Source organism: Ochlerotatus camptorhynchus, unplaced genomic scaffold, assembly GCF_037179485.1.
Source record: "Ochlerotatus camptorhynchus isolate MF236.1 unplaced genomic scaffold, CSIRO-AGI_Acam_v1.1 ptg000006l, whole genome shotgun sequence".
NCBI lineage: Eukaryota > Metazoa > Arthropoda > Insecta > Diptera > Culicidae > Ochlerotatus > Ochlerotatus camptorhynchus.
The window spans coordinates 3000600-3010432 of record NW_027040498.1 but is presented as its reverse complement, the minus strand read 5'-3'; positions in this window follow the sequence as shown (position 1 = coordinate 3010432).

Below are 9833 nucleotides of genomic sequence, written 5' to 3'. Positions count from 1 at the left end.
ATTGATCCAAACGATCCTTATCACGGCATTAACCTCGAACAGGTAAGCTCTTATTTGACCTTGGAATGATGATGATACAAACGTAATCTTTGAACAGATCATAAACATCGACCGGATTTTTGAAAGAACTCCAAATGGAGCTGCTATTCAAGAACTATTGCGAGAAGAGACATGCATCAACGAAAAGGTTTACAAGCTCATATCGAATATACTCTGCGAATGTTTAAAATCACTATACGGATGGTGAGTTTGCATTGTTCTCTGTACTTTTTATCCAACAAAGATGAATTCACTTTATTTTATTTTTTTATAGCCGACCGACAAACTTCCATAAAAATCAAATCGCTGCCTCACTCGTCAAAACCTATCCTATCCTGGCGGCCTCTAATTGTGACGTTCCGCAGGTGAACACTGCACTGGTTTTGGCTGCATATCAACATTTTCATGCATACATTTATTTTAGGCACTTTGGTTCCATGCACATGCTCGCAGAATAAATCGACATGCTGGTCGAATTCACTATCGCATGGAATATTTGGCGAGGAAATCAGACGAACGAGTTATCAAACGGCGTCGGATTGAGCAACCAAAGGTTAATCATCAGGAAGAGAATGCTTCTGCAGTCGAAGAGCCTTGCCTTCAAGATATCAAATTGCTGGTAGACCTGAAAATCTGTTTATTTCGGGTTAGTTGGAAATTTATTTTTACGTTTTTTTTTTTCATCAGATTCAGGAGTTGAAATTTATTGTCCCAAATCGAGCAAACAAGTTCCGTGTGGTGGAGTTATGGAAAGCGACATTCAACGATCGTGAAGCTTCTCGTTCTGAAGACGGCGAAAACACATTCAGCAACTATTTGAAAGACTTTCCTGCTTACAATGGAAAACTGGTAAGAATATAGTCATCTTTTAAAGGCACAGTTAGTTTGGATGTCGTTACAGTAATTTGAATTTATATCAGTTGACAAACTTTACCTTAAGATAAGTGTGTTAAGTGATAGGTCACGTCACGAATAAATATACAAATTACAAATTACAGTGACTACATCCCAACTTTTTTTCGTGATCACTATTCGTGCTATTCTTTTTTTTTTTTTCCTTTGCTTGTGTCAAAGACTTGGCTAAGACCGGGTTCGGTCCATCTCGCCTCTGTGGTCGTGCATCTTGTTGTTAGTGTTTGGTTTATGTTATGTTGCCTTTTAGAGCTGGATTTTGCACATCTTAATAAATTGAACTAGTTGTTTTAGTTCGATTTCCAAATTTTCACCGAGTATCTTCTGTAGTGGTTTATAGTATTCTAGTATTGAAAATTCAGATCTTTCGTTGTTTAATTTCACACAGTCATACAGTAGATGCTGAATATCTTCTTTTACTTCACAGATTTCACATAGATCGTCTGTTTCCCAACCCCAGTTGAATCTTCTTTCCTTTGTTAGGGTGTGGCCCGATCTAAGGCGATTTAATGTGGTTATTTCCTGTTTGTTCAATGTGAGCCCTTTGCACCAGATTTTTCTGCCTGGCTCTTTCATCCAGTTGAAATGCCATTTACCTTTTTCTGCTGATGTTTGTTTGTATTCTGTTTTCCATTGATCCCATATTTCCTTTTCGGCTAGCAGCAGTGCATCTGCCATGACCAGATTGATGTTGTCTGATATTTTTCCTTTTGTGACTGACTGGGCTTCGTGGTCAGCCCTTTCGTTGCCATCTATTCCCATGTGGCTGGGTATCCACTGAATAACTATTTTGTTCTTCGGATTCTCTTTGATTTTTTTGACGATTTGCCATGATATGATGTTGCTGGTGATCTTCCGATCGTTCAACAGTGTTTGGCATGCTGAACTAGAGTCCGTGAATATGACCGCTTTGTTGAGGTTTTGGTCCACTATCCAATCTGTAGCCTTGCGTATAGCTAATAGCTCTGCGTTTGTTATTGAGTAATTGTCGTTGATCTTGTCCTTCCGTACTTCTTGTGTTGAGTCGTTGTAGATTGCCGTTCCTGTTCCGTATTGTGACTTCGAAGCGTCCGTATACAAATGATGATAGTTTCTGTATGATTGGTTCTTCACATTCAAAAACGTTTGCTTCCAGACTGCTGGGTTGCAGTTTTGTTTGGATGGTTGGTTGGTGTCTAGTTTTGGGTATACTTTTAGGTCCGGGCTTGCGTCGACCAGTCTTTTGCGCCTCAGAGAGACTATCGAGCTGTCCTTTGGGTGTACCTGGGCCACAATATCGTTGTGTTTGGATGCTATCTTTGTAAGGTATATTATAAGTGCCAGTTGGGGGATCTTCGTTGTTGGCTGCTTTGTGGATGAACCTTGCCAACTGATTTGAGTGATATTTACTTTTGATGATGTCCTTTAATGCCAAAAGTTCCGTCCGTGCTTGCACTGGCATTTGCCCGGATTCCCCCAACATCACATGGATTGGGGTCGATTTGAGGTACCGCATGGAATTTCTGATGAACGCATTTTGGAGGGTTTGGATTTTTTTCATGTTGGACTGTGCAGCTTCTCCGTAGATTTGGGCTCCGTATTCATATCTGCTTCGTATCAGGGCATTTCCTACTTTTATCAGCGTCTGAGGGTTTGCATTACTAGAACGTTTCCCTAGCATCTTGATTATGTTCAGCTTCTTAGCTCCTGCTTCCCTTACCGCTTCTATGTGTTTCCGGTGTGTGAGGGTTCGATCCAAGGTGTATCCTAAATATTTGTGGGTGTTGGTGATTTGAATCTTGTGGTTTCCTATCTTTATCCTGAGTTGTTCCGAGTTTTTCCTGGAGAAGAGTACCGCTGCAGTTTTCGTTGGGTTGAGTTTTAGGTTGAGCTCTTCAAGTGCTTTTTCCAGTTTAGGTAGGAAGCTGTTTGCCTTGACTGTGATTTCCTCCACATCTTTCCCGATGACTACTATCGTGAAATCATCTGCGAATTGGACAAGCACCACTCCGTCTTCCTTGATGTCGTGCAGCGTAGTGGTGTAGAGGTTGAAGAGCGTCGGAGATAGAGGACATCCTTGGGGTAGGCCTTCGGTGACATCAGCTATGACTTCTCCTTCAGATGTTTTTAATACCATCGTTCTTTGGGTTGTGTAGGTGTGGATCCAGGAAATAATTTTGGCAGGTATGTTTAGAGATGCTAGTCCTTTTAGGAGTAGCGTTGTGTCCACGGAGTCGAATGCCTGTGATAGGTCCAAGAAGATGCCCACTGCCTGTTTTCCTTCCATCTGCGCTTCTTTTACTGTGTTGACTAGGAAGTTTACACAAGATATTGCCGAGCTATTCTTCCTGAATCCAAATGACAGTTCCGGCAAAAGTCCCTCTAGGTCCGCTACCTGATTCAACCTGTCTTTTATTGCTGCATTTATGAGTTTCAGACAGACATTCATTAATGCTATGGGACGTTTCGAATCCGGGGAAGTTGGGTTCCGATTTGGTTTTGGTATTGGTTTTACCACCGTTGTTTTCCACTTCTCCGGAATGATTTCCGTGACAAATACCTGGTTTAGCATCTCGCTGATCTTCTCTAGGATTTCCGGTTTCAGTTTCTTCAGGATACCATATGATACGCCGTCTATTCCTGGCGCCGAGTATTCCTTCTTTTTCCTTAAGGTTACCATGAACTCCTCGTGCTTTAAAGCTGATTCGTATCCTAATAGCTCCTGTTTCGAGGTGGCCTTTGGCATATAGACCTCCTTTAGCTTGCCTTCAAAGTAGTGCTCCATGAATTTCATGCCTTCTTCCGTGTTCATTTGAGGGTTACTGGTCGTCGACTTTGTTAACGCGTTGTCAATTCCTTTGATGATGTTCCACATTTGACGACTTGGTGTCGCCTCATCCACCATTTCTGCTAATTCCTGGCTGTACTTCCTTTTGGCTTTTCTAATAAGTCTTTTGAGTATTGCTCTTGCCTTTTGAAGCTTTATTAGGTTAGTTTCCGTTTTCTGCCGATTATAATTTCTGAGTTTTTCTCGTTTGAGGATGTAAGCCTCGTTGATTTCAGAAGTCCACCATCTTTTTAGATAGTTTGCTTTCTTGTTTTTGACTGTAAAACTGGCTTTTTCCAAGCATTCGTCGAAGATTTCTTGCATCTCATTGGGATCGTAGATGTACTGCGGCCGGATTTCATTTATTAATTTGATGGCTTTTTCCTTGTTGATGCACTTCCTTTTCCCTTGCGCTATTGGAATTGTGCTTCCGATTTCGACTGTGATGCTTAGGTGATTGCTTCCGAACTCGTGTTCTGTTGTCTTCCACGTTGACTTGCCAGCTGTTCCCGGAGTTGCTAGTGTCAAATCTACGGTGGAGCTACGTCTTGCGGTGGTGGTTAGGCAAGTTGTCGATCCGTCATTTAGCAGAACAAACGGGGAGTTTTCAATCAGCGTGTTTATCAGGCTTCCTTTCCTGCATGCATCTGCTTCCAAGTCCCATGAGGGGTGATGCCCGTTCCAGTCTCCTCCAACCAAGACTTCTCCTTCGATGTCTGCAAGTGCTTCAAATAGACTCCTTATTTTTGGCAAGATCTCTCCGATAAGCGAGTGATCCGGGGGTACGTATACCGAAATTAGTGTGATAGGGTGGAATCCTTGCACGATCTTTACTGCTACTACTTCCACAGACAAACAGACATAACACTCGAAAGTTGTTCATCGAACAAGCATTTAACGGTCAATTTAAAAGTATCGTAGTTGGTAGTACCGCCACCTGTGGCGCGCATAGTCAATTCCTATGCGTTTGACGTTTACACACTACCGCCATCTGTTCAGCGTACTACCCACCACAGTGTATTCAACAGATGGCGGTAATGTTTTAGCGACGATGTTTTACAGTGAGAAATATTCAATGTGTTATGTCTGTTTGTCTGTGCTACTTCTATCGGCAAGAAACTACCTAGATTTAGGACCTGGTATCCATAGCTGGAGTGGAGTAGGATCCCTACTCCTCCGTATCCCCTTGGCCTTCTAGCTGATTCCATGCAGAATCCCCTTAATCTGAAGTACTCCCCTTCCTTCAACCATATTTCCTGCAACAAACAAACATCGATGTTGTTTTCGTCCAGAAAGTGGGCGAGTTCGGCTCTTGTTTCCATGGGTCTAATGCTTTGGATGTTGTGTTGCAGGATTCTGAGGGTTTTACACTCCACTGTGATTGTTTTCGGCGGTTCTGATTTCGTGTACACATCCTTGGTCATTTTCTTCGATTATCTTCTGAATGTCCAGCCCAATTTCGACTAGCAGTTGGTCTCTTTCGATTTCCGACTGGGCCTCTTGTGAGCGGATGAAGATCTTCATTTGCAGATTTTTGAGCGATCCCAGCCATCTTTTCGTCCTTATTTCGAGTAGTAGCACCTGCCGAAGTTTAGAGATGAGGCGTTCGATGTCGGTCGTTCGTAGTGTGTTTTCTACGCATCTTCTGCATTCCTCCTTGTTGTAAGTTCTCCAGCAATTTCCCAAGGGATTTGAATCTCTCCTTTCTTGATTCAATGTTGATGTTAATGATTCCCTACTCCTCGTTCTTCTTCTTCTTGGGCTTCGTACTCCCGATCCTCCTGCCTTTCCTCCCTGTTGGTTGCATGTTCCTGCCAGCTCTGGAAATTCCTCTTCCTCTAGACCATTGAACCTGTTCGAGAGCTTCGGATAGTGCTGCTCTGCTTGAGCGTATGATGATCCTTGCTTCTTCATGTCAGTTAGGATGGCTTGTCTTCTTTTTCTCTCCGGGCATGATCCGTCGTCCGCTCCGTGTCCTTGTTTGCAATTTAGACATTTGGGGTGAGATGAACAGCTCCCTTCGTGATTTTTGCCGCAGGTGTTGCACCGAGCCCTACCAGTGCAGAAATTCGCTCCGTGCCCGTACTTCCAGCAGTTCCTGCATTGTCGGATCGGGAAAACGTAAAGTTCGACTGAGAAATAGCATCCGAAGATACTCACTCTCTGTGGCATGTTTTGTCCCTTCACACTCATCTTGATGTTGTTGGTGTTAGTTAGTTCTCCTTCTCCGGTTTTCCTTCGGATTCTCTCGATCTTCAGTATCTCGTGCTCCGTTTCGATGTTGTCCAATATGTCCTGTTCTTCGAACTCTCTTGGTACACCTCTGATGAAGCATATGGTTTTTCTCCTTATCTTCGGATCGTATTGCCTGATATTTTGGTTTGCCAGATTTAACAGCCCTAGTTTGATTTTGGCTTCTGCTGAGTCGACCGTGATTTTGAACCGAAACTTCCCCACCTTTATTACTTCGCTGAATAATTTGAAACCATGATCTTTGAGGATTTTGCCGACCTGAATCGGGTGGCTCGGGTTTGCCTCACGAATGTTCCGTAATTCGAGGAATACTGTAGCTTTTTCACTGAGTGGGGTACTGGTTTCTGGGCATTGGTCTGGTGTATTCTCTGGTTCCACATTCGTGTTTTCGTTGATGCATGATTCCTCTCGAAGTAGTTCCTTCCTTCCTCTGGTTATCCTACCTTGGTATTGTTTCCTGCTTTCAACTATTCGCTGAATTCTTGTTTTCGGATCCATGTTTGGGAATCACTTTTGATGGACCCGTTTACACTATCCGGCTCTACCGAGGGCTTCCAACGCGGTTTTGGTGCACTACCGATTTACCACAGGTTTGTAATTTCTCGAAGGAGTAAATGGGGGCAGTCAGAGACAGAGAAAAACACCCACCGCGCGCGAATTTAACGACCAAACCGAAAACAAGATGTCTGACTCTTTTCACCGACGAATTTAGGTTAGACGGGCCAAAAAGGTATAACAGAATCGAAGATTTTCGAGCTGGGTATTTATCTACGCTTTTGAACCAAATTCGACGGAAACTTGTCGGATTTAACGGGGTTTTCGAGTAAAACCGCTGAACCGACGACACAAAAAACGCACTCTGTTGAAAACAACTTGATTCGTGCTATTCGTTAGGTATTTGAAGAAAAGAAATTTGTTTATGTTCTGTTTCTGTTGACGTTTCCTTCTCATACCGTTTTCGCAGAGTTACGTTGCTTACTGCATCGCTTGCTTCTTGAGATGCTGCCTAATCTAGATGAACATTTCAGAAGGTCTTATCTGCATTGATCGATTCTCTGCATTGACTTTTCTCTTTCGTTAATAAATCAGCTGCAAAAACATTCGCTGTTCCGATTGATGTTTTGGACGCTAGATAAGAATCTCCTAAATCAAACTATGTGGCAAAAATAGCAATAAATTCGTCTGAAAAGCCGTTGTTATCAAAAGAGAAAGTCGATGAAGAGAACCGATCAACGTAGATAGGACTTTTTGAAATGTTTATCTAGAAATGCTTCGTAACATTTAAAAAGGCCCTATCTTTGTTGATCGATTATCTAAATCGACTTTCTCGGAGCAACAACACAAAAAATGCATTTATAGATGTACATTTCGTAAGGTCCTATCTGAGTTGATCGATTTTCTTCATCGTTCCAGCTGTAAAAACAAAGGTGATGAACTAGCCAATCTGTTAAAAATCACCAAAACAAAGAAAAGAAAAAAGCTGCAAAAACATTCCCTATTGTGATTTATGTGTTGGACACTAGATAAGAGCCTCCTTTATCAAAATATGCGGCAAATTTAGCACGAAATCTGTTTGCTGTTGTTATCAATGCAGATAGGACCTATTGAAATGTTCATCCAAATTTGCAGTCACGTTACTCGCAAAAGAGAAATCGATGAAGAGAACCGATCAACGATGATTGGTCCCTTTTTTCTTTCATCTTAAATCTTTAAGGCATCTTAATAATAATATTAATAATATATTATAATAAGCACCAGTCAATAGGCAATCACAATTACAACAGTGATGTAAAACTTTAACCATTTCATCTTACAGATAAGCCTGGATTACGCCAAAATCAAACCTGAATCAACATCTTTCTGTGAATATTGGGAACCAATCGAACTCGCAGTTTTGGAGCACCATTCGGATCAGTTCAAAGAAATACAAAATGGTAAGAAATTATCTCGGAAATTAATTAACAACGTTAGAAAATATTCAATAGCTTGAAACAATCAATTTATTTACAGATTTCGTTCGAGCGTTGTCGATAATCGGTCGAAAAATCCGTCAAGAGGATCAAAGCGAAAGCAAGATACTACAAGTAAGAATAACATGAAGAATAACCCGCTATCGGGCATCATAGAGTGGATACAGGTAAACAAATTGAAAATCTAAACAAAAATTAAAATAAATCTTAATATAATTAATTCAGATGGACGATGACCCTCCGCAAACTGCATCGATGATTCCTGTTTTGTACGTAAGAGGAGAGCCGTTCATTAACTACGTAGACAGTTTTTTTGGGATTCTTGACTCCCCCTTCCTCCTGTGTAGACAATTGTCTATTAAAAAAATTGTATGGGCCGTGGATGATTTCCAACACCCCCCCCCCCCCCTAATGTCTACGTAGTTTATGAACAGCCCCTTACTCGTAAGAAACCAATAAAATCGACACATTATCATTGAATGGTTTTAACTAGGCCCGTATAATTTCGTAATAAATTTCAAAATTGTTAAATTTTTTACTGATAAACTACAAAAATTACGAAGTTCAAAAATTACCGAACAGCGAAGGCCTGGTTTAGTGTGTACCATAGAAAACCAATTGTCACCCAACCTTTACTTATGCTTGTACATTTTAAATTATTTTTAGGATTTTTATAATAAGTAGTATTAAATAATAACCTATTCTAGATCCATTCTGAATGTTGTTTACAGAATGACAAAAGAACAAGGTGATACATTTTACCATCCAATTTTAGTTTTGATATTACTTAACTCACCTTTTTCTTCAGAACAATAATGTTTACCGAATGTTAACCATACATATAATGCTTAGTTTTATCATAATTATACACTAGTTTTACCATGATGAAAACGTCTTATAATTTTTAGCAAATTTATATTGTTGATTATTAATACTCAAAAGTCAACTATAACCAAAAGACGAGTAAGAAAGTTAATGTAGGTAAGGTAATATGCTATAAAAACTGTATTAATGGGCACGCATATAGTTTATTAATTAATATAGGATATACCGTGAACGTGGGTTATTCCACTTGAGCTAAAATTCCGCGAACTTGCATTCAAATACCAAATTGATATTGGTGATGGCGGCTAGCCAATATCAAATGTTATAACTTTTTGACAGAACACAGAAAATACACAGGACAATATGATAACACATGTAGACACATGTGTTTTTACAAATTAATGGAATTGAATCCAATCGATTGTCGAGTGGGCGGAATTACCACTCGTGTTGGAAAACCCACGTTCTGGTATGCAGTTTCCCAAATATTATGCTGATGTTTTGTTAAACATTCATAAAGGAAAAACATGTTTAAATTAATTAATTTGCGTTACGTGTAGGCATGTGAAACGCAGAAAGTATTTATTTTATTTTAAAGTAAAAAAAAATACATGATTATGCTTGAGATTTTGTAGCAAATGAACATCCATATAGATGAAGCCTGGGTAGTGATTGGCGACTGTAAAAGGATACTTTTTAATTTAGGTTGAAACCAATTTTATATCACACACGAAGATTTAAACAAAATGGCAACACGGCATGCGTGAATGTGCTTTGTGAGTCAGTCGGTCTAAATGACGTACGTTCTCCCTCCTTCTTGGGTAGGGGAAAAATATTGACAAAGTGAAATGAAACTCAGTTTTCAACAATACTCGTTATCAATCCATCGTCATCAATATTACCTTTTCAATAATATTGTCAGAATGTCAATTTATTGTCAATATATTGACCTGTGTAACGAACGCTTTAGCGTATTGTCATTAACGTTTTCAATATTTATATATTGATAATATTGTAAGGAAAATTGA